Below are 24,554 nucleotides of genomic sequence, written 5' to 3' on the forward strand. Positions count from 1 at the left end.
GGAACATGACCTTTAGACTGGAAAGGATAGAACAAAAATGGTTTAATACAGAATTGATATCCAAGATACAGAAGAAAATAGTAAGAAAGCACTTTGCTGCCCTTTCTAAATTAAAGTCACCTGGCCTAGATGAACCTCATCCTTGGGTACTGAAAGAACTAGCAGATAAAATTACAGAACCACAGTCAGTTATATTTGACACATTCCGGAGCACAGGAAAACCACTGTGAGGCTGGAAATCAGCAAAAAGTGTCTGACGTCTCAAGAAAAGGAAAACAAGGGAATCTACAAACTTAAGACCAGTGAATTTGACTTGGGGAAATTTTAGAAAGTACTATTAAACAGATGATTAGTGAACATTCTCAAAAAGAAAATGATGATCACAAAAAGTGAGCATGACTTTGTCAAGATATGTCATCCAGACTAATCTTATATCCTTTTAACACATTACTGAGAGAAATTATTATCATATTAATAACAATTGATTTGGAGAGATGCACAGTTCTCCCTTTTCTATAGTCCTCTTTTCAAAGTCCCTTGAAGGACATTACTGACAATGAGATTGGACCCTACCCAAATAGGGAAGCCCATTGTGCTCTACTCAGGTTTGGGTGAGGATAAATTCTTTGAAGAGATTGCCCAAGGCTGAGGGTAACTTAGAAGTAAATGACATAACCAAAGTTCACTAGAATAGGTCCAGCCTCTCATTATAATATTCATTCTCTCATTAATTGTTAACCAATCAGAATTGATTACCACCCTCAAGAACACTCCTCTTTCAAGAGCATATTAGCCATGAGCCTACCACCATGATTATCTTTGGCATTTGAGAGTGCCACTGACCTTTTATTAAAATGCTAGCTTTATTAATAAAATTACTAATTACCCAGAAATTATGTCTCTTGAACTTTTTAAATGTCACATTACTAAACTGGCAGATCAGAGGAATGCTATGGATCATTTTTGTCTAGATTTTAGTGAAGCATTTGCTAAAGTACCTTCTACTATTCTGGAAAAAGACAAATATAGTTTGACTATATAAAAATACAGTGAAATAGATTTGAAATTGATTGAATGGCTGGAAATAAGGTATTCATTATTGGTTATAGGCCATCTTGTCAACAAGCCTCCAGTGAAGTGCCCCAAGGATTTCTGCTTGTCCTTATATTAACATTTTTATCAATGGTTTGAATAGAAGCATTAATGGCATGTTAATCAAAATCGTAGCTAATGCAAAGCTTGGAGGGATAATTAATACACTGGAGGACAGTCTCAATGTAAAAAGTTCTGGACAGGTAATGCATAGAACTGAATCTAAAAAGGTAAAATAAAATAGGGCTAAATGTAAAGTCTGACGCTTGGTCTCAAGAATTTGGCTTCCTAAGAACAATTATGGGAAGAATGTTTAGACAATGCCTGGCACATGCATGTAAGTGTTTAACAAATGCTCGCTGAGTGATTGGTTGATTCCACTGAAAGCTCAATATGTGTTAATGTGATATGGCCATCTAAAAAGCTAATGCCATCTCAGGGAACTTCAAGAGAGATATAGTGTCCAAGAATAAGGAAGTGATAATACCTTTGTATTCTGTCCTCGTCAGATAACATCTGGAGCATTGGGTTCATGTATTTAGGAAGGGTATTTATAAGTTAGAGATCATACAAGGAAGATGAGAACCTGAAATTCATGCCACTGAAGATCAGTAAAAAGAACCTGGGGATAATTAGGCTGTAGAAGAAGACTCATAGTAGACACGGATAGTTGTTTTCAGCTATTTAATGATATGTATGTTTAAATAAATAGGGATTAGACTTGTTCTGTTTATACCTAGATGACAGAAATAGGAGAAATGGGTGAAAACTGTATAGAGAAAAATTTAGGTATGATCTCAAGAAAGACATCTCCAGGATTGGAGCAATCCAAAAGTAGAATTGATTATATTTGAAGGCAGTGGGTTTCCGCTCAGTAGAAGTCTCCCACCAAGACTCCACGGCAACTTGTAGAATGTGCAGTAGCCAGGAGTGTTCTTCCGATTTGGGTTGATCCCTCCTAATGTTGAAATTCTGAGGAGAGAATTCTGGGAAGATGGCAGAGTAGGTCAGAAAATTCTAAGCTCTCCAGATTTCCACCACAAACAAGATAAAATAGCACCTCAGGATGAACATAGAGCAGTAAAAATAAACAAGAGTTGGAGCAAAACAGTGGTCCTCTTGGGACAATTACAGAAGATCCCAAGAAAAATCCCAGAACTGAGGTTTGATCCCTGTGAAGAGTAAACAACTCCAGGACCATTCCAATGAAAGAGCAAGTGATAAGCCCTGGGGCTAGCTCAGTTGGGAGGTAGCCTCACTCTCAGCCACAGGAACTTTCAGTCTGAGATACATTGGGAATCAGGAGTCTGAATGAGGGAAAATTGAGGGAATCTCTGCTGATAAGGAATGCCAGACCTAGCTGTGCTGCCAAGACATGGCCCTGGGCAAGAAACCAGCACACAGCCCAGTAAGTGTAGAAGCAGTGGGGTGAGGACACTGCTGGCTGTGAATATTTACAGGAGGGTAGAGTTCCCCAAGCTAGAGGGGAGAACTGAAGGAGGACCTGAGGCCAGAAGCACCATGCCTCATACTCCAGGACTAAAAGTGATTAGAAAAAGTAAACTGGTAAAACAAAACAAAACAAACAAAACAACAAAACAAACAAACGAACAAACAAAAACACAGGCAGAGGAGAAAGAATGTAACCACTGAAAGTTGCTATGGGAATAGAGAAGACTGAGGTTCATCCTGAGAGAAGGATTCTGAAGCAAAAAAAAAAAAAAGGAAAAGAAAGAAAGAAAGAAAGAAGAAGAAGCCTCTACTATCCCAAAGAGTAGGGTCAAATGGTCAAATGGTCACCTGCCTAAAAAGAATTCACAGAACTTTAAAAAGACTTTTAAAAAATCAAATGAGAGAGATTGAGGGAAAAAAAATTTAAAATAAAAACAATCCAAGAAAACAAGAAAAGTATGAAAAGTAAGTCAACCAATTAGAAAAGAAGATCCAGAATCTTGAGGAAGAAAATAACTCCTTGAAAATGAGAATTGGGAAGGAAAACCAGCAAAGTTATAAGAGACCAAGAAATAATAAAACAAATATAAAGAATGGAAAAAATAGAAGACAATGTAAAGCATAAGAAAAACAAGGGATCTGGAGAACACATCAAGAAGAATATACATAAGAATAATTAGACTACCTAAAAGCTATGATTAAAAAAAGAATCTTAACACAATAATACAAGAAATAATCAAAGAAAATTTTCCTGAAGTGTTAGAACAAGAGGGGAAAGTAGAAACAGAAAAAAAAAATCACTGATCACCACCTGAAAGGGATTCTATGAGGAAAACTTATAAAAATATCATAGTCAAATTCTGAGGCCCTCAGCTCAAGGATAAAATATTATGATCAAGAAGAAAAAAAATTAAATATGGTGGTGTAAAAATTAGAATCAGATAAGACTTAGCAGCGCTGAAAGATTGCAAGTCTTGGAATACTATATATTGAAGAACAAAAGAACTGGGGTTGTGGCTGAAAATATCATACCCAGCAAATTTAAGCATAATCCTGAATGAAAAAAATGAATTGTCAGACTTTCAGGATTTTGTTAAAAAAAAAAAACAACCTGAGCTTAATGGAAGATTTGACATATAAGATCCAAGGGAAATATAAGGTACATATCAAAGACTAATTACAAGGGACTCAAAAAGTACAAACTGTTTACCTTTAATATGAGGAAATGTAAAATGTGTGTTTAAGATTGTTATTAGTAACAGGGTAGTTCATAAGAAAGATTGGGGTAGGCATGAGTATGACACGATTTTTAAAAGTAAAACTCTTTAGGAACAGGTAAAAAGAGTAATTATTTTATACAAATGAGGTGTGAGAGGAAGAACTGACACAGAGGAATTAGACGGGGGAGGAGGGCTGGTAATTCTGGAACCCTATTTTCATTGGGAATGGGTTTGAGAGGGAACAATACATATATATCTAGAAGAGTATAAAAGTCTTCTAAATTTAGAAAGAAATGAAAGGCTAAGGGGGTAGAGGAGGAGAGGATAAGAGAAGAATTTTTAGAGGGGAAGGTGAGGGAATAGGATAACAGGGGTAATAAAAGGGTGTTTGGATCAATGAGAATGGGAGGATAAGGAAGGGATCCTGGTGGGGGAGTGTAGATTAAGTAATAGGAAGGTAAAGTAGTGGGTAGAAGTAAAGTAGATGAGTCAGGAGGGATAGGAAATAAGAGATACACTGAAATATAAAATCAAGATCAGGAGTAGAATTTATTAGGGAAAAAAAGCAAGGATAGTAATCATGATCACAAAGTTAAAGCTAAAATAAATTTAATCGAAAGAGAAAAATAGGAAAACTACATGTTAGCCATATTAATCAATACTGTTTTAGACTATTTAAAAATAACTAGACAGTATAAGGATGGGATATTGCTGTGTATAGCAAATGATGAGTTGGTAGACTTAGAAAAATGTGAAAAGACTTGGACTTTTAGAGGAAAAGGTTATACACCCTCAGAGAAACAGAGGACATGTAAGTCTTATATAGATGCACATGAATATATATGCCTACATATGAGTATGACTACAGATATCTAAGTATATGTATGTATATGTAAGTGTATGTATGTGCATATGCATGTATATTTCTGTGTGTACGTGTATGTATACATGTTTGCATGAGCATATATGTTTGTATACATACATGAGTGTACATGCATAATATACACAGTGTACATGTAGTTATATGTATGTGTTTGCATACACATATACACATTTATGCACACACATATATATATATACATACATATGTGTACGTAAATGTATACGTGTGTGTGTGTGTGTGTATGTGTGTGCACTTAATCGTACCTTCTTGGGGGTGGGGAGAGGGAAGGGAGGAAAAGGGAACAAAGTAAAAAGTGTTCAGCAGAGAGCAAAAGATAACTTACAAAGAAACAAAGAAAAGATATTTAATTCTGAACACAATGCATAGTATTTACTGTATAGGCTTTCTTGAAAAGGAAATTTATTGCTGTATATTTTGAATTCCCTCTTATGTTCCACTGTACACATGGCAATGCTTTTTTCTTTTCGTATTTTGTATTTAAATTTATAATACATTTTCTTTTCTTTTGTGCATTTAAATTTATAATAAATTAATAAAAATAAATACATTCTGTCATGCTTTTACTGAAAAGGGAAGTGAGCTGGTTGAGAATTGGAGAAGATTCTGACCTTACCCACACCCACGTGATTTCAGTGGGATTCCCAGGATATCTTAGAGTTCACAGAGATGAAGTTTGGGGCAGTTTTTGCAGAATAACAGAAAGGAACCTTGGGGCTACTAATTTTCACTTAATTCTGTATATTGCAGTAAGCAGTGAGAATAGCTCATGAACTCCTGGACCTCGTGGGAGACAGGTTTATCTGAGTTCAGTTCCTATATCTGATATTATATTATGCATTCTTGAGTGTCTGGGTAATTGTGCAGTTCAAATGAGATCTTTTTTCAAGTGTGTTGTAAATCTTAAAACACTGTATAAATGTCAGCAGGGGAGTAAGGAGTTATTTGTTTCAAAAAATATCTTTAGTCTTACAAATCTCAACAGAATTATTTCTAATACTTTGGAATTAGAACCCAATCACTGGTCTACTGGTTTAACACAAGTGCTTTACCTGTTTATATCTTATAAAACTCTGACTACCCTCTCTCACTGGGAGGAAAAATAAAAAATGAACAGGCAAGAAGAATTAGGAGAGGAGGGATTCACATTTAGAGCAAAGAAAGAATAACAATAATAATCCTCCATTAAAGTCCTATTCTGATACCTGATCTTGATATGGTGATCATCCTGGGATCTTAAATATAATGCCAAAAGAGGCCAAGCTCTTGTAAGTCATGGAGAGGTAATAAGGTTTCTACAACAGTACAAGCAGTGTACTTCATGTCCATTTTTCAATGAACAGACCAGCTAAATTCAAAGAAATACCATCCCTAAAAAATTCCTCCCCCTTTCCTCCATCCCCTCCTTGCTTATTTCCTTCCTCTCTTTCTTTCTTTTTCTTCCTTCTTTTATCATCACTCTAATATGATAGAATGTGATTTACCTGAGACTAGAGAATGTTTTGTTATTGCTTCATATCCTGTCTTGAAGTAAAGACCATTATGTGTTTGGCAGGTCAAATTGACCAATTCCATTAAATCAGTTATACAGCTGAGAAAACATTGTCTTTAAAACTTAAGAAATCTAGGTATGTTATATACCAAATGGGAAATCAGAAAACATAACACTTGTGAGGAGACAGGGTATCTGTTAAGACCAGGTGTTTTCAGGATGGCTGATTTATGGATATCGGGTGGTTGTAGAATCAAAAGGAAAAGAAAGTAAGAGGCATTTACTCAGGGAAGTACATACACCTAAAGGTCACCTTGACAATATGGTTATTGTTCCACACCTATGGACTGCCTACCCCTGCAAAGGAGTGGGGGAAGATGTGCCCCCATTTCTCTCCTTTGGGCCCATGCTTGATCTTTGTAATTTTGTAATATACATTTTAATTGTTCTGTTGATATTTTTCTTTCCGGACACATTGTTGTAGTCATTGTGTATACTGTTTTCTTAGCTCTTCTTCCTTCACTTTGTATCAGTTCACATAAGTCTTTTCATGCTTCTCTGTATTCATAATATTCAATGTTTCTTGTAGCACAGTAATATTCTGTACACTCACATACCAAAATTTATTTAGTCATTTTCTAAGTGATGGATATCTACTTTGCTTCCTGTCCTTCCATTCCACAAAAACTACTGCTATAAATATTTTGGTTTAAATGAAACCTTTATTTATATCAATGACCTTTAAGTGTAATGCCTAGCGGTGAAATCTCTGGGTTATGGGGGATGGGCATTTTAGCAGCTTTATTTACATATTCCAAATTACCTTCCAGAATGATTGTACTAATTTAATACTCCACCAACGATGCATAACTGGGGTCAGCTAAGGCTCCTAGGAACCAGGGAGATAGCGTTATGGTAACTGGTGTTGCAAACAGTGAAATTAACCAGCTGGGCCCTAGTTTATCAATACAATTGTCCTCAGCTAGCCACAGGTAGCCTTCTAAGGCCCATATGTATGAACAATCTACCTAGCTGCTGAGGCTGGTCTTCTTATTGTAGGTAGCAGCTTGGCTAGGAAGTCCATCAGAACATTTGTGGCTAGTGAGCCTTCAAACATTATTGATAAAACTGTTGGGATTATGGGGGTTTCGTCACTGAGGAAATATGAAGACTGCATTTGGATAATATGTGTTAATGGAAGGTCATTTGTGGTTAGCTAATGCAAATTGTTTGTGGTTCTACATTTTGAAAGAGAAACTGGCAATTGCTGCGACTCAGACATCTCCAAATGAAAAGGACTTGCTTAGTATTGGAAAGTCAGATTGGGCACTCCCACAATTTCCTTTAAAAAAAAAAAAAGAGCTAGGCTAAACTGTAATGTACTTCCTTGAGTTTTTCTCAAGGTTTTTCCTTCCTTTGAGATCTTCCAGCAGAGGCTGGATGAACACCTCTAGGGTATATTATGGTCAGTCTTCTTTTTGGCTATGAGTTGGACTAGAGGGCTGGGGATCTCCCAAATCTCAATTCTGTGATGTTGTGCTTCTGTAATCTTCTGACCAGATTTTTTAATGTTTATAAAACACTTTCCTCATATCAGCCCTTTGAATTAAGTAAAAGATAAAATTGTTTTCAAAACATGGTTAATTTTTTTTTTTGTTAAGAACTGAATTTTTCATTCCTTTCTGTGCCTTTTTTTGTAAGGCAATTGGGGTTAAGTGACTTGCCCAGAGTCATACAGCTAGTGAGTGTTATGTATCTGAGGCCAGATTTGAACTCAGGTCTTCCTGACTTCAGGGCCTCTATCCACTGTGCCGCCCAACTGCCCCATCATTCCTTTCTAAACAGTAATTCAAAAGAAACTCAACTTCTTAATTTCTTTTTACTTATAATATATACCCTTGACTCTAGGCAATTCAGATTCTTCTCTGTCTTCCTCTATCTTTCATCCACTAACTAGTTTATTTTCTTTTTTGTCAGAGACATGACTAAGACTTTAATTTTGCACCTGGAGCAACTGGTACAGGCTTGGAATCAAGGAAAATTTCACTTAGTGTGTAGCTGTAGAAAGGATGAAGTGGGTGCCAGGACAGTTTAAGGCTTCTATGCTGCTCAAGGCTGGGTGGCTGCTGGTTAAGTCTATGAAGTGACAACTAGGAATGGAGAGAGGAAAGTACCTTTTTGGTTAGAGCTACTATTTCTGAAGAGGAGGATGGATGGGCAGAACCTTGCCTAAGGTACAGCCTCTGGGTGGGTGAGAAAAGAATTATTTTCTGAGAGTACAGTTAGTGCTTTCCAAATATTGGTGCTCTAGGGCAAAAGCCTAGTAACCCCACCCTAGTTATGATTCTTTTATCTTTTTTTTAAATCTTAGATATCCCTTTCATCTGAGCTATTATCTTTCTTCCTCTTGTCTGACTTTCCAAATCCTATTCATCCTTCAAGGTCAAAGTTCCAACTTCTTCATAAAAATTCCTTGTTCAAATACTTCATCTACATATCCCTCTTCCTCCTCTGAGCATCTGCAGAATTTATTGCTCTCAATATATTGGATTTTTTTTCTCCTTAGCTAGATTCTAAAATTACTGAGGTAAATAGTGTAGGGTACTCAATAAATATTTGTCAGTGTAAAACCAATATCTGGAAGTGACCATAAGGATTGTCTTGTCCAACTTTCCATCCAGTGACTAAATCCTCTACAATCTGAACAACTGATAATTCAAACTCAACTTAAAACAATTCCAATGATAGGGAATTCATTAATTCATTGACAAAGCAACTTATTTCATTATTGAATAGCCATAATTACTAGGAAATTATTCTATACATCAAGCTCAAAATTTCATTTGAATCCACTGGTCCTAGTTTTGTACTCTTCAACTACTTAGAAAAAGTCAATTCCAATCAGAGCCCATCTGATAGGTAAAGCCAGTAATTATGTCATACTAAATTTTCTCTTCTCTATGCAAGAAAATAGAGGAGAGGAGAGGCCTAGAGTTAGGAAGAACTTAGTTCAGATCCGGCCTTAGACAGCTCTGGCCTTACTAGCTCTATGACCTTGGCAAGTCACTTAACCCTGTTTGCCTCAGTTTCCTCATCTGTAAAATGAGCTGGAAAAGGAAATGGCAAACCACTCCAGAATCTTTGCCAAGAAAATCTCAAATAGAGTCACATGACTAAACAACAAAAATAATTCTTTCCATTTTCCTACTCCCTTTGTGAATACTGCATGTTGGGAGTAATGGATAGTAACCAAAAATTTTATTTGGATTCATATAGACTCGCCAAATGAGATTTTTTTTTTTAAATCTAGGAATCACAGATTACAAGAGTCTAACTTTGCCCTAAATTCAGGAAGCTCAACTCCTATATCACTTTGCTTGAACATTTTTAGCGATGGCAATTCATTCCATTATACTTCAGCACATTATATTTTTGGCAACCTGAAAACGTTAGGAAGTACTTCGAATAGTGAGCTGAAATATGTTTCCTTGTAATTTATCCCCATTGGGGATTGTATGTCAATCTTATCCCTCTTCCTTATGATTGTGTGTATATGTTTTTGTTCAGACTTCGGATTTATTAATGAGAAGAACCCATTCTATCAATGAAGATTTATTTTTAGGCAATTGGGGTTAAGGGACTTTCCCAGGGTCACTCAGCTAATAAATGTATCAGACTGGATTTGAGGTCAGGTCTTCCTGACTCCAGGGCTGGTCCTCTATCCACTGTGCCACCTAGCTACCCCAAGATTAGTAAATTTCTTAAATTTACTGTCTTAAAGAATTTCTTGGCAGCAATGAGAGGTCAAGAAACTTTCCTAGAGTTAGAAGTGACTATTTGCCAGAGGTAGGGTTCAAACCCAGGTTCAAACCTCCAAGGGTTGCTCTCCATCCCTTATATTACACTGTCTTTCTTTCTTACCATAGACTGTCATGTATGTAAAAGATGTATATCATATTATACCACCCCCTTCTCCCTCAAACATCTTCTCATCTCCAAACTAAATATCTCCTGTTCCTTCAACTTTTCTTCATAATTCTTCATAAGTCACACCAAGATTCCTTCTCCTCATTCCCTAGACAGGTTCCAGGTTGTCAATATTCTTCCTAAAATGTGATGCCCATAACTGAACATAGTATTCCAGATATTGTCTAATCAGAGAATAGTGCAGTGGGTACATCTCTTGCATGTATCCTCATGCCTCCTGTGATGCAGCCTATATGTTACTTCTTAAAATCATCTTCCCTAACTGGCATTATTGTCATACCCACTTAAATAGGTCCTCCTGCCTCCAGTGTCTCCTCTCTTCAACCTGCTCTCTACAGAGCCGCTAAACTGATATCTCTAAAACGTGGATTTGTCATTCCCATACTCAATTATTTTTAATGATTCCCTATTACCTCTGGTATAAAACACAAATCACTAAGACTGGAATTTAAAGCTCTTCAAAATCTGGATCCCACCTTTTCAGTTTTACTTTATGTTCATCCCTTGTTTTTCACTTTCCATTACGGTCAAATCAGCCTAAATTTTCTTCCCCATATAAAACAATGCACTTCCTACCTCTGGGCATTTGCACAGAGTAGCACTCATGCCAGGTAAGCACTTCCTTTCTCATGGATTTACCTTAAAATTCCTAATTTTCTTCAAAGCTCAGGTGCCAGACTTGGTAGAGCCAATGCTGGAGAGGTGGTTAATTTGGCTTTAAAAGTCTCGAATGCTTTGGTTTAATCAGATCCCTATTCTAAGGGAAGTGGGTCAGGGTCCTGGGTAGAGTCATAATGGGGCTTTGCAATAATGCCAAAATTAAAGATCCAAATTATACAAAATCCAGCAAAATCCAAGCACTTTCCAGGTAACCTCAGTCAATAAATTATTAGCACCCTATCTTGAAATTATCTGTTTTATTATTTTATATATACTTTCTATTAATTAACTTGTAGATGTATTATATCTTCCTAGGAGAATATAAATTTCCTAGAGGGAAAGGACTATCATTTTTGTCTTTGCATTCTCTTGTCATGCCTCATACATGGCAAACACTTTAAAATATTTAACTAAATTGACCAGCACTTTGCATGTTCTGGACATTATCTTGCTAACCAACCCTGGAATCACGTGATTTTGCTGTTCTGCCCAGCTTCCGTAATTAAAGCCCAGTTCCATTCTGTTCTGCCATGCCCATACTTGCTTATGTAGCCCAAGAACTGCCCCCCCCCTTTTTGCTTTAATTTGCTTGCAGTAAGAATTATTTCCTATTACTTAAAAACCATATCAATTACATGGGCTGAAGCCAGAAAGGGAATAGAGCCCAGAGAACAAATAGGTTGATTTTTTCCTCTATATCATGGATTGCCTTGATTTAGGGGACAAAATGAAAAAAAGCCTCATTAAAGGTCAGAGTCAATCACAATTCATCAAGGAAATTCACCTCATACATATCATTTTTTTTTTCTCCACTTGATTGCTAATCTGAGGAAATGATGACAAATGGTCTGGCCTTCCCTTTACACCTCTTTCTATGACATGAATGGATTGACTAATAAATTCTCTGCCCCATTGTGGTTATACATCTTGAGCCCTTTTTATTTCAGAATTTCTGAGTGAATATGGTCAAAGCTCACAAATTGGAAATAATGATGGTGAAAATGTCCTGATTTAGTGTAAAACTTTGCTTTAAATGCATAGAGGATATATTTTAAAATAGTTACTGGTTATTTCTTTATTTAAAAATAGCTTTTATTTATTTATTTTCAGTTTTCAACATTCACTTCCACAAGATTTTGAGTTTCAAATTTTCTCCCCATCTCATCCCTCCTCCACCCTAAGATAGCATGCATTCTGAATACTCCTTCTCCTAATCTGCCCTCACTTCTATCTCCACCCTCCTTTTATCCCTTTCCCCTTCTATTTTCCTGTACGGCAGGATAGATTTCTATACCCCATTTCCTACATATCTTATTTCCCAGTTGAATGTAAAAACAATTGTTTTTTTTTTACTTTTGTTTTCAAAACTTTGGGTCCTAAATTCTCTCCCTTCCTCCCTCCCTACCCACCCTCATTGAGAAGGCAAGCAACTTGATACTGCTTATACATATGTAGTCATGCAAAACACTTCCACAGGAGTCATGTTGTGAAAAATTAAGTATATTTCCCTTACTCCTATCCTGTTCCCCATTTATTCTACTCTTTCTGTTGACCCTGTCCCTCCTTAGAAGTGTTTGCTTCTGATTACCCCCTCCCCCAATCTGCCCTCCCCTCTATCATCCTCCTGCTCTCTTGTCCCCTTTTCCCCCTATTTTTATGTAGGGTAAGATAGATTTCCATACCCAATTGACTGTGTATGTTATTTTCTGCTTAAGCCAAATCCAATGAGAATAAGATTCACTCACTCATTCCCTCCCACTTTCTCCCATTTCCCCTCCACTGTAAAAACGTTTTCTTGTCTGTTTTATGTGAGATAATTTATCCCATTCTACTTCTCTCTTTCTCCTTCTCTCCATATAATCCCCTCTGATCCCTTAATTTTATTCTCCAGATATCACCCCTTCATCTTCAACTCACCCTGTGTCCTCTGTTTATATATCTATCTATATCTATCTATACATATATGTGTATGCATATATATATATGCAAATATATATATATTTATATTTTCCCTCCAACTACTCTAATGCTGACAAAGGACTAATGAGTTACAAAAATCATCTTTCCATTCAGAATGTAAACATTTCAACCTTAATAAGTCTCTTATGATTTCTCTTTCCTGTTTACCTCTTCATGTTTCTCTTGAGTCTTGTATCTGAAAGTCAAATTTTCTATTCAACTCTGGTCTTTTCATCAAGAATGCTAGAAAGTCCTCTATTTCACTGAATATCCATTTTTTCCCCTGAAGGATTATGCCCAGTTTTGCTTGGTAGGTGATTCTTGGTTGTAAGCCTATCTCCTTTGCCCTCCAGAATGTTATATTCCAAGCCCTGTGGTCCCTTTATGTAGAAGCTGCTAACTCTTGTGCTATCCTGATTGTGTTTCCACAATACTTGAATTGTTTCTTTCTGGCTGCTTGCAATATTTTCTCCTTGATCTGGGAACTCTGAAATTTGGCTGCAATATTCCTAGGCATTTCCCTTTGGGGATCTCTTTCAGGAGGTGATCAGTAGATTCTTTCAATTTCTATTTTGTCCTCTGGTTCTAAAATATTTTCCTTGATAATTTCTTGAAAGATGATGTCTAGGCTCTTTTTCTGATCATGTCTTTCCAAGAGTCCCATAATTTTTTAAATGACCTCTCCTGGATCTATTTTCGAGGTCAGTTGTTTTTCCAATGAGATATTTCACATTGTTTTCTATTTTTTCATTCTTTTGGTTTTGTTTTACAGTTTCTTGGTTTCTCATAAAGTCACCAGCTTCCAATTGCCCCATTCTAATTTTTACAGAAGTATTTTCTTCAGTAAACTTTTGGACTTCTTTTTCCATCTAGCCAATTTTGCTTTTAAAAGTATTATTCTTCTCACTGGCTTTTTGGACCTCTTTTGCCATTTGGGTTACACTATTTTTTAAGGTGTTATTTTCTTCAGTATTTTTTTGGATTTCCTTTGGCAAGCTGTTGATTTGTTTTTCATGATTTTCTTCCATCACTCTCAGTTTTTCCTCACTTCTCTTACTTGCTTCTCAAAATCCTTTCTGAGCTCTTCCATGGCCTGAGACCAATTCATATTTTTCTTGGAGGCTTTGGCTGTATGAGCTTTGACTTTGTTGTCTTCTTCTGGTTGTATGTTTTGATCTTCTTTATCACCAAAGTAAGATTCTACAGTCTGACTCTTTTTGCGCTGCTTGCTCATGATCCCAGCCAATTACTTGAGTTATAAACTCTTTGTTAATGTAGGGGTCTGCTTCTGGTGTGGAGAATGTACTGTCCCAAGCTTCAGGGGTTTTGTGCATCTGTTTTCAGAGATACTTCTAGGGACCTATAAATTTTCAGTACTTCCAAGGTGCTATGATCAAGGGCAAGGTGTGTTTACTCCTTTCCTGGCCTGTGCTCTGGTCTATGAGTGACCACAAGCACTCTTTTCTATCTTGGAACTCTGAGAAGGATTTTCTCCACACAGCCACTACAAGCTCCACCATGCCAGGGCTCCTCCTCATCCCAGGACTGCCAACCAGCTCTGTGACCGAGATCCAAGCAAGGGCAAAGCAAAAGAATCCTGCATCAGCAGAGAGATCCCTGCAATCCCCCTCTGATCAGCCACTCAATTCCCCCTCCATCTGTGGGCCAAGAGCTCTGAAGGCAGCCACCACCCTGGTGCTGAGCTCAGGGACTGGGCTGGGATTGTGCTTCTCTTTCTCACCACAGACACAGACTTTTCCCACTGACCTTCTACGTTGTCTTTGGCATTCATGGGTTGAGAAGTCTGGAAACCACTACAGCTGCCTGCAATTCAGTCCTCTAAGGCCTGCTCCAGGTTTGCTGAGGCCTACCTTGCCTGAGCGCCCACACCTTACTGTGTTCCTCTCCCCACTGGCACAATATACCATTCCAATCAACCATCTAGGTTGTCTTGGGCTAGAAATTTGTTTCACTCTGTCTTTTTGTGGGTTCTGCTGCTTTAGAATTTGTTTAGAGCCATTTTTATAGGTATTTGGAGGGTTTTGGGGGAGAGCTCAAGCAAATCATTGCTTTTACTCCACCATCTTGGCTCCACCAGGTTATTTCTTTATGAAGACATGCACTTTCACTATTTTCGAACATCTTCAGGATTTTTCAGTTGTTTCAGTCACATCCAACTCTTCATGATCTCATTTGGGGTTTTCTTGGCAAAGATACTGGAGTGGTTTTCCATTTCCTTCTCCAGCTGGTTTTATAGATGAGGAAATTGAGGCAAAAATGATTAAGTGACTTGCCCATAGTCAAACAGCTAGTAAGTATCTGAGACCAGATTTGAACTCAGGAATATGAGTCTTCCTCACTTCAGCCCCAGCACTGTATCTACTATGCCATCTAGCTAACTATTAACAGAATTACCAAGAAGGAAATCTGTTAGATTTATTTTAATCTACAGGAAAGAATGGTTTCTAATTACTACATCATTTGTTTGTATATAAGAGTATAGTAGAAATATAGAAATAGGATAATAGACTTAAAGCTGGAAGGGAACTTTGAAATCATCAAGTCCAATATCCTTTCATTTTGCAAGTAAGAGAACTGAGGAACATTGGTATAAAGTAATTTGTCCTGGGTAATATGGCTGGCAAGAGTTTGAGGTGAGATAAGAACCCAGATCTTACTTATTCTGAGTCTAGCACTCTAACTGCTATACCAAATTTATAATTGGTATAAATTGGTCAAAAGAACTAATATACTTCTGGGAAATGTCTTCTGTATACTGGACATCCAATGGGCAAAATTTCATCCTTGCCCCACTGGAATATTAGAAACCTATATCTCAAGGCCTCAATCAGTAAATTGAGACCTACATGGAGGAGAAATCTCATGGAAGCCCCCCAAAATAAATTCAAATTGATTTCTAGTTTTATGTTAGATTAACTTTAATAATCCTCTACTGGTTAAATTCTTTACTGAAGGAGAATGCCCGATACCTACCTCCTGCTGTAGTGGCTATTCATCTCAATCATCCAGTGTAAATGACATCTATGCTATGAATGTGGGTGTGCATGTGTGTTTGTGTGCATGTATGTTTATATGTGTGAACATATACTTATATATGTCTGCGGATAGATACAGATAAATATGTCTAAATAATTCATTATCTACACACACACACACACACACACACACACACACACACACTAAAAGTTGAGGCTGTCTTGCTTCTCTGTATCTCCAGTGTTTGATATAGTGTTTTTCCACATGATAATCACTTAATGAATGCTTTTTTTCATTCATTCATTCACTCATTCATTCATTCATCCATCCATTCGATCACAAGAAAATGTAAGCTCTTTGAGGGCAAGGATTGTTTCATTTTAGTATTTGTACTTCCAGAACCTTGCATCATCACTGTCATATAATGGGTGCTTGATTAATGCTTATTGACTACTTGATTGATTGTGGCAAACAGATGTCCAACATACTCCCACATACTTATACTCAAAACCATTTTTATGCCAATATTCTCCCGGTAATGATATCTGACTATAAATCATGAATCATGATAGCCTCCAAAGAATAAAAATATTAGACAATCAAAAAACCAAATGGAGAATATGTTATAAATTGTTAATGTCCAACACATATTTCTCCATACAAATTTAAAAGACCTAAAAGAAGTTTTTCAGTGCACTGTTTACACCTAATATTTAGTAGGAAGAAATGGACAAGGATGGCATATGAATATGTATGTTGGGTTATAATCTGTACCTATAGAAGGTATACTTGATTTAGCTATCAGAATTGTCACTTAAATTGGACGTATAACCTAACCTTTGGATCTCAGTTTCCTTATCTATAAAATGGGGTTACTACTCCCTACTTGATCCACCAACCTCTAAGATTTTAATATTAGCAGCAGTAATAATAATTCAATTTATTTCACATTTTATAATTCACAAAACCCTTTTCCTCATAACTCTGTTGAGTCAGTAGGGTAGGTTTCTTTTTGGTTTTGTTTGTTTTTTGTTTTTTATTGAGAGTAGATTTTTGGGTTGTTTTTTGGACTATGGTTTCATTGATGTGAATTACACTGATATGAACTCTGGGTAAGGACACTCCCTCCAGCAATTCTGATTGGCATCTGCTCAGTGAGGCACCATACTCTGTGAGTTCCCTGGGGCACTGAGAGGCTAAATTACTTGCTGGGAATCACACAGCCCCATGTGTCAAAGGTGAGATTTGAATCCAGGTTTTTGTGCCTCCAGTGCTGGTTCCTTATCTATCATGTCACACTATTGTATGTGTAAATATTAATAACCACCATTTTCTGAATGAAAAACTGGAGGCTCAAAAAGGTCAAGTGACTAGCTCAAATTTGCAAAGCTAATCAGTTGTGAACGGGAGAAGGTTGGTAGAGCACTAAGGGTGAACACTGGGGTCAGTCTCCTGCTACATCGTTTGTTCCACTACCCCAAAGCTTTCTTTCCTCCCAGGAAAAGGCTCAATCTGTTCCTTTAATTTTTCCATCATTCTTCAGGACCAAGTAACCTCAAATACACTGAAGATGCCACCATATTTCACAACTAAGTGTTTTTTCCCCTGAATCAATTTCAACAAGTTTGAAGGCTGTAAAACCTCTACTGATAAAATATCCTGAATTGTGCTTCTTGTGTGAAAATTACTAAATTAATTTTGATATCATGATAGCCTGTATCCCTGCAGTTTCCATATCCTTTAATACCCACAGCATGAAGGTTCCTTGTGTGCAGGACAATGATGGATACACCCAATATTGTTAAGCAAAATTCAAAACACGCACAGCAGTAAATGGAATGAAAGTGGATGCAAGAACATCATTCTATTTGATGTGATGCTGTTGCTGGTTATCAATCAAACATCATAATTTACCTAACAGTGACACTATTTAGATAATTCTGAAATTAGAAGTTTTTATGTGCTATTATGAATGACAGCAGTCATTCTCAAAGAGCAGAGTAATTTGCAAAAGAAAGGTGCATTTGTTTCTCATTGTTCAAGATGGTATTTTCTATTGTATGTGTATATGGCAAATGTATTATAAACACTAAGCTGGCAATTTTAAATTGTCACTATTTTGTGTGTTGGTGGCCTTTCTTTCCCTTTAACCCACCCTTGGTAATATGAATAAGAATATATCTTGTGTCAGTAATTCAAGATACATGATTTCCACTCATGCGATTCCACCATATGTTAGTCAACTATTTCACGGGTTGCTCAATTCCCTGCCTCCCACCCCCATCATCGGTTTGTACTCAATACTCTAGTAATGTACCTTGTGGAATTTAGCTAAGCCGATTCTCAGAAAATACACATAATCTTCCTCACTGAAGCCTGGACTTGAACACTGGCCAGAATTATAGCTCTATAGTACATATCTATATCTAATCTATACTGTTACTATATCTATCATATGTATCTAAATCTGTACTTATATCTGTATCTGATCTAAATCTATATTCTGACAATAAATAACCACTACTGGGTCCAAGGGGATGAGGTATGACACCTACTCCCATTCCACTAAGGGACCACTCAGCTCTGGTCCCCCAAAAATGGTCTGGATAGGGTTCAGACCTGCAGGAGACTCACCTTCTAATAACCTCCCTCTTCTCACCTCGTTGGCTTACTACACCCCAACTCCAGTAACTGGGATGAAATTGGTTGTCTTACTTACTTACACTGTTGATCATCCTTTTCTTTTCTTTTTCTTTTTTTTTTGGGGGGGGGACTGGGCAATGGGATTAAGTGACTTGCCCAGTGTCACATAGCTAGTTAGTGTTGTGTGTCTGAGGCTGGATTTGAACTCAGGTCCTGAATCCAGGGCTGGTATTCTATCCACTGCAACACCTCGCTGCCCCAGATCACCCTTTTCTTGATATTCTCGTATCTCTAGGTTTATAGGACACCACTCTCTCCTTGTTTGCCTCCTGTCTTTCAGACAGATTCTTCTCAGTTTCCTTTGCTAGATTCTCATCTAGATTATGTCCTTTGATCATAAATGTCCCTTAGAGTTCTCTCCTGAGCCCTGTTTGAGTTATGCCTATGCACTGCTTCACTTGGTGGTCTCATCAGATGTTATGGATTTAATTACCAACTGTACACTGTTGATTCTCAAATCTGCTTATCCTGACTTAACCTATCTGCTGACCTCCAGATTCGTAACTTCAAATGTCTTTCAGACATCTCAGACTGGATATCCAATAGACATCTTAAACTCAGCATGTCTAAAACTGAGCTCATTATTTTTCCCCACCTAACCCTTTTTCCCTATGCTATAGAGAGCAATACCATTCTCTCAATCCTGCAGGCTCACAATCTAGGTGTCACCATTGATTCTTCACTATCTCATACCCAATCTGTTGCCAGGACTGTCAATTTCAATTTTTCAACATTGCTCCTTTAACACTGCCACCACTCTGGTTAAGTCTCCATCACTCCATTCTTGGACTATTGCAATAGCCTCCTGGTGGATTTGCCTGTCTCAAGTCTCTCCCAACTCTAATCTTTCCTCCATGGCTTCTCTGCATTGGTGATGGATTATGGGCACAGACAATTGAAGATATAACACTGAATACCATGACCCTTGCTCCTGGCCAGCCAGGTATCATTTTTCCCTTCCATCAAGGTTCTCCTGGAAACTTAAGGGGATTCGGGGGTGTCTAGATTCTGTGCAAATGGCTCTAGTCCCCACCAATGATGTTCTTTCACATGTAAATGTGGTTCTCTGCAAGCTAATTCCGTTTAATCACAGTCAGATTAGCTTTTATAAAAAAATATTTACTTCAAAGATATAATTGCAAATATACAAACTTACTACCCCAACATATGAGAGTCCAATCCCCTCTATCCATTCCACCTCATTCCCTAGGGAAGGAAAGGGAACTAGTTTCATAATTTTGCTCAATTTCCATAGAGCACAGTCCCAATTGCAAGTCCAAAAGTCCCCTCTGGTCTGAGTCTAGACTCTCTGCAGATGGCTCTCCCTCCCACTGATGGTACTCTCCCAAATGTAAGGGTGGCCCCAGAAAGCCAGTTCCACTTAATCACTAACAGTCAGATTAGCTTTTTAAAGACACATGTAATATAATTGTAAATACATATGCTCACAGGAATCAAATTCTCTTCTCCTATACCACCTCAGTCTCTCGAGAGGGAAAAGGGATTAGGTCCACAGATTAGTCCAGTTCCTATAGAGCACAATCCCAGTTCCAAGTACAAAAGCCACCTTTTGTTCATATTTCAGGCACCTTGGCTTACTCTAGACTTCCCTGCCATGCAGGCTGGCTGTACTATCCCACCTGGAATCCTAGTTTCAAGTTCCCCATGGCTTGAAATCCAAGTCTACTAGAGATTACAGTCACCATCTGGACCTGAGAAGGACAAAAGAAAAAGAACAGAAATGAAGGAAAAACCTCCAGGCCAATTTCTTGGATCCAAGACTTCTCTCACTAATTCAGTTTATGGTAGCCCTCCTCTGGATAAACTGTGAACTTTGCCCTTTGGATACAGTAGGAAGGATCATGAAGGAAAAGAGATTGTCTTAGTCTTACCAGTTTTAAAATGCTGCTTTTTCTGGCTGATTGAGGCTACATAGCCAGTTGAAGAAGGCTACTCCTACTGATGTGGGTGCTTCCATGTTGGGCAATTTGAGCATGCCCATGCAGGGCCCATTGGGGTGCCTCCATGTTAGATGATCTGAGAAAGCTCTAAAAGTCTCATTACACAGAAAATGTCAGATTTTTCATGCATTGAGTAGTTTTGGTGATTTTTTATACTCATTTTGGTATTCTTTGTTGAAGGAAGTGATACAGTGTGAAAGGCAGGTCATGTAAAAACAGAAGATATCAATATAAACTTATTTTAAAGAGAACAAAGCAAAGTGAATTGCAATGATCTTAATTATGAAACTTGTTTTAAAGAAATCATCTGTTTTAATCAACATGAAGAGGGCCATAGTAGTGAGGTATCATCTACAATGTTGCCACCTCATTTCTTTCAATGACTCTTATTATATTATTTCCTTAAATCATATCAGTTTGCTTTCTATTATCATTATCATTCAAATGTGGTACCCAGAATATAAAGCAATAACCTGTCTCAAGACACCATATTTTTGTTTTTAACTCAGCCTTAGGTTATTTTTCTCTTCTTAAGCCCTCATTTTATTCCTAGTTATAGCATACAGGTGACCCCAATTTCTTTTTAAAATAATTAATATTAAGAAGGTATTTCTTAAGGTAAGCCCAAATTTGCTTCTTTGAAACTATTTTAAAAATTCTTCCATCTGAAAACAAATAGATCATGTATTCTTTTTCCACATGATAACCCTTCAAACACTTAGAGAAAGTTGTCGTCCTATCACACATCAAATCTTCTTTAATCTAGAATAAATATCAGCAGAGCTTTCAATAAGTTCTCATATTACATGAAGTTGAGATCTTTTATCCTCCTAATGGCTCTCCTCATGAAATTCTCCATCTGACCAATGTTCTTTAAAAATGCGACTTATATGAATTGATGCAAAGTGAAGTGAGCAGAACCAGAACAAGATACACAGTAACAGCAGTAACATAAGGATGATCAACTGAAAAACTACTCTAAACAAAACAATGATCCAATGCAAATTAAACCTACTCTCACATACCACCTCACATCTATCAGATTAACTAACATGATAGAAAAGGACAATGATAAATGTTGGAAAGGATGTGGAGAATTTTGGGATCCTGAGGCACTGTTGATGGAGTTGTGAACTAGTCCAACCATTCTAGAGAACAATTTGGAAGTATGACCAAAGAGCCATAACACTCTGAATGCTATTTGACACAGCAATACCACCATTATGTTTGTATCCCAAAGAGATCAAAGAAAAGGGAAAAGGACCAAATTGTACAAAAGTATTTAAAGCAGCTCTTTCTGTGGTGCAAAACAAAAAAATGCAAATTGAGAAGATTCCCATCAAATGGGGAATGGCTGAACAAGTTGTGATATATGATTGTGATGGGATACTACTATGCTATAAGAAATGACAATTAGGCCCTGGGCCCTTCCCGCTCTGGTGGCTGTCTGGCTAGAGCCTCCAAGTATGTTTATCCATCTTTCTATGAAAAAATGAAATGGCTTCTAGACAAGTAAATTAAAACAACTGGAGAGACTAATGCAACAATTACAAGATCTAGAAGAATGCAGGTAAGAGCTTGAAGCAGATGAATGTGAAGGAATCAAAAAAGAAACTTTGGAACAGCTGGGTGAATTCAATGATTTGCTGAAGAAAATTATGTCTGGAAACATGACTTTGGTAGATGAACTTAGTGGGATGCAACTAGCCATTCAGGTGGCCATCACCCAGGCCTTTAAAACACCAGAGGTTATCACATTGTTTGCAAAGACACAGCCAGGGCAGCTGTGGACAAGATTAGCAGAGGTAGACAGAGACCTGATGGTTGGAAAACTGTAAAGAGAGGAGATACTGACCACCCTGCTGAAAGTTGGAGGAAAGCTGACTGCTGACAATGAGGCCTTCCTGTCCACAAATGCAAGTGCTGCTTTCAGCCAAAAGGCTCCTCTGACCTTGGCTCTGGGGACAAAGTCCTTCCTTTGGCAAGTTTTGAGGAGCTGTGTAGAATCCCTGGGCATTGGTCATGGTACAAATATCATGTTTCCGTTTTCTACTGTGGATCTAAAGTCATCTCTGAACTCTAGAGAACCTGGAACCACCTTAACAGCATGAGAAAAGCATAATGGAGGCATTCTCTGGCCTTGTCTGCATGCTTCACTAGTGTTTGTGGGCAGTGGGAGAGAGATGTGCTGGATGGATGGATGGATGGATGGATGGATGGATGGATGGATGGATGGATTGATGGATGAATGGATGGATGGATAGTCTCATTGAAACACACACACACACACACACACACACACATCTTAGCTTAGAAGGGTCTGTCTGTGGAAGGGAGCAAAGATGAGGGAGGAAGGCACATCTTCACCGCAGGCTAAATTTCTCTGTACATCGCTGCTCAGTTTCCCTATTTGTTTATGCTGATGGTGAATGTAGCCTCTAGTAACAACAGCTTGTTTCCCTCTTCAAACTGTCCACTCTCTATGGGCTTACTGCTCTTTCCATAGCCTTAGGGCTTCCCAACTCAATGGAGGTCTTAAAGGAGTGAAATGATTTGCTCAAAGTTAGTGGCAGAGTCAGGATCAGAACCCAGAGCTCCAGACTTCTCTTCCTCCTACACCAGGCTGCCCCATGAAAATGATTTCTATATTTATAGTCTTACTCTATACAATTTAAGAAAGGTATTTGTGGAAGCCAGGTTTTTTTGAAAACCCTGTATCCCAGCACAAAATGGAGCATCCTAGCAGCCTGTCTGCTCTCTGTAGGAATGGAAGCCATTGTAGCTCTGAATTTTAAGCAGGGAATAATGGGGGCCCTTTTGGTGCAAGCCTCCTGGAGTCACCGAACCTCCTGTGTCATCTCGCCATGGAATCAATAGGAAATGGCATCATGACACCTGCCCTCTACGACCTGTGGCTGTGACCCTTGGCCCTTGGATTGGGAGCTGCCCCTCCCCTTCCTGGTTTTCTAGTACTGGCATGAGTGTGTGTGTGTGTGTGTGTGTGTGTGTGTGTGTGTGTGTGTGTGTGTGTGTGCGCGCGCACGCGCGTGCGCGTTCACACACTCTCCGCTCTTTCTCATTTCTTTCTCTGGTGCCGTTCTTGATTCTGTTTCCCCTGCTTAGTTTTCTTCGCACATCACACAAAACATCAAATATCTGTGAAGCTCTCCATGTACCTTAAACTGCTCTTTTGTTCATGGATGGGAATTCTGCCTTAGGCAGAAATTATGCCTTCTTTAGAACCAGTAATTGGAATCATTGTTTTCTGGGGTTACTGGTTTGTGGCTTTCAGCCCCGATTACCTCCTGTCTTCCATCACAAACACCCCACTCCCCTCACCCAATGAGATTGTCACCACCTCATGCTTCTGTCCTCTGCCTTTCGTAGTCATTCCTCAGCAGTCTGATGTTTAGCTGTTATCATAGCAAGAAAATGAGGAGCAGATTCTGTCCAAGTGCCCTTGGGAAGGGGCTCTGGGGGCCTCAAGCCCAGTTTTTTCTTTTGTTTGTTTTGTTTTCAAACCATCATGACCTTCTAGGACATAGCTTGGCTTTAATCATTTTGATCTTGAGTTTGATCATGTGTGCTTTGAAGCTGATTTTCCTTTCAAATGACCTTGGTTAGACAACTGGTTGAAGTGGCCAAATTTGTGGTGCCCAGGGAAACAAGAGGCCCAGTGGCCCTTCAGGCCTCTCTCAGGTGAGTTGAGATGCCAACTGCCAGCAAACTAGACACCTCTTCCTAAATGGCCTTTGGAATAAGCACTCGCCAAAGTCTGCCCAGGGTGGAATGTAGCAGGAAATTGTTGGATAGTGTGCTGCTAAATGGTTCTGTCTGTGCCCTGCACTCTGCTGGGGATCTGGTGTTTCATTAACGAAGAGACCTCAAAAAGTGAATCACATCCTATGCAAAACACAGTCATTAAATAATTTTCAAACTTTGAAAAAAAAAAAGAAACGACAAGTAGAATGGCTTTAGAAAAACCCAGGAAGAATGATATGAATGAATGCAAAGTCAAGTTAGCAGAACCAGGAAACATTGTACACACTAATAGCAATATTAGCAGATGATCGTCTGTGAAAGATTTAGCTGCTCTGATCAAGACAATTCCAAAGGACCCATGATGAAAC

The 24,554-nt window shown here is 38.1% G+C and overlaps 1 pseudogene; it reads left to right on the forward strand.

Moving 5' to 3' along the window:
• The first annotated feature begins 5 nt into the window (after positions 1 to 5).
• Positions 6 to 22,507, forward strand: LOC110216100 (protein LZIC pseudogene; annotated as a pseudogene).
• The last annotated feature ends 2,047 nt before the right edge of the window (positions 22,508 to 24,554 follow it).

Source organism: Phascolarctos cinereus, unplaced genomic scaffold (assembly GCF_003287225.1).
Source record: "Phascolarctos cinereus isolate Bilbo 61053 unplaced genomic scaffold, phaCin_HiC Scaffold_4;HRSCAF=312, whole genome shotgun sequence".
NCBI lineage: Eukaryota > Metazoa > Chordata > Mammalia > Diprotodontia > Phascolarctidae > Phascolarctos > Phascolarctos cinereus.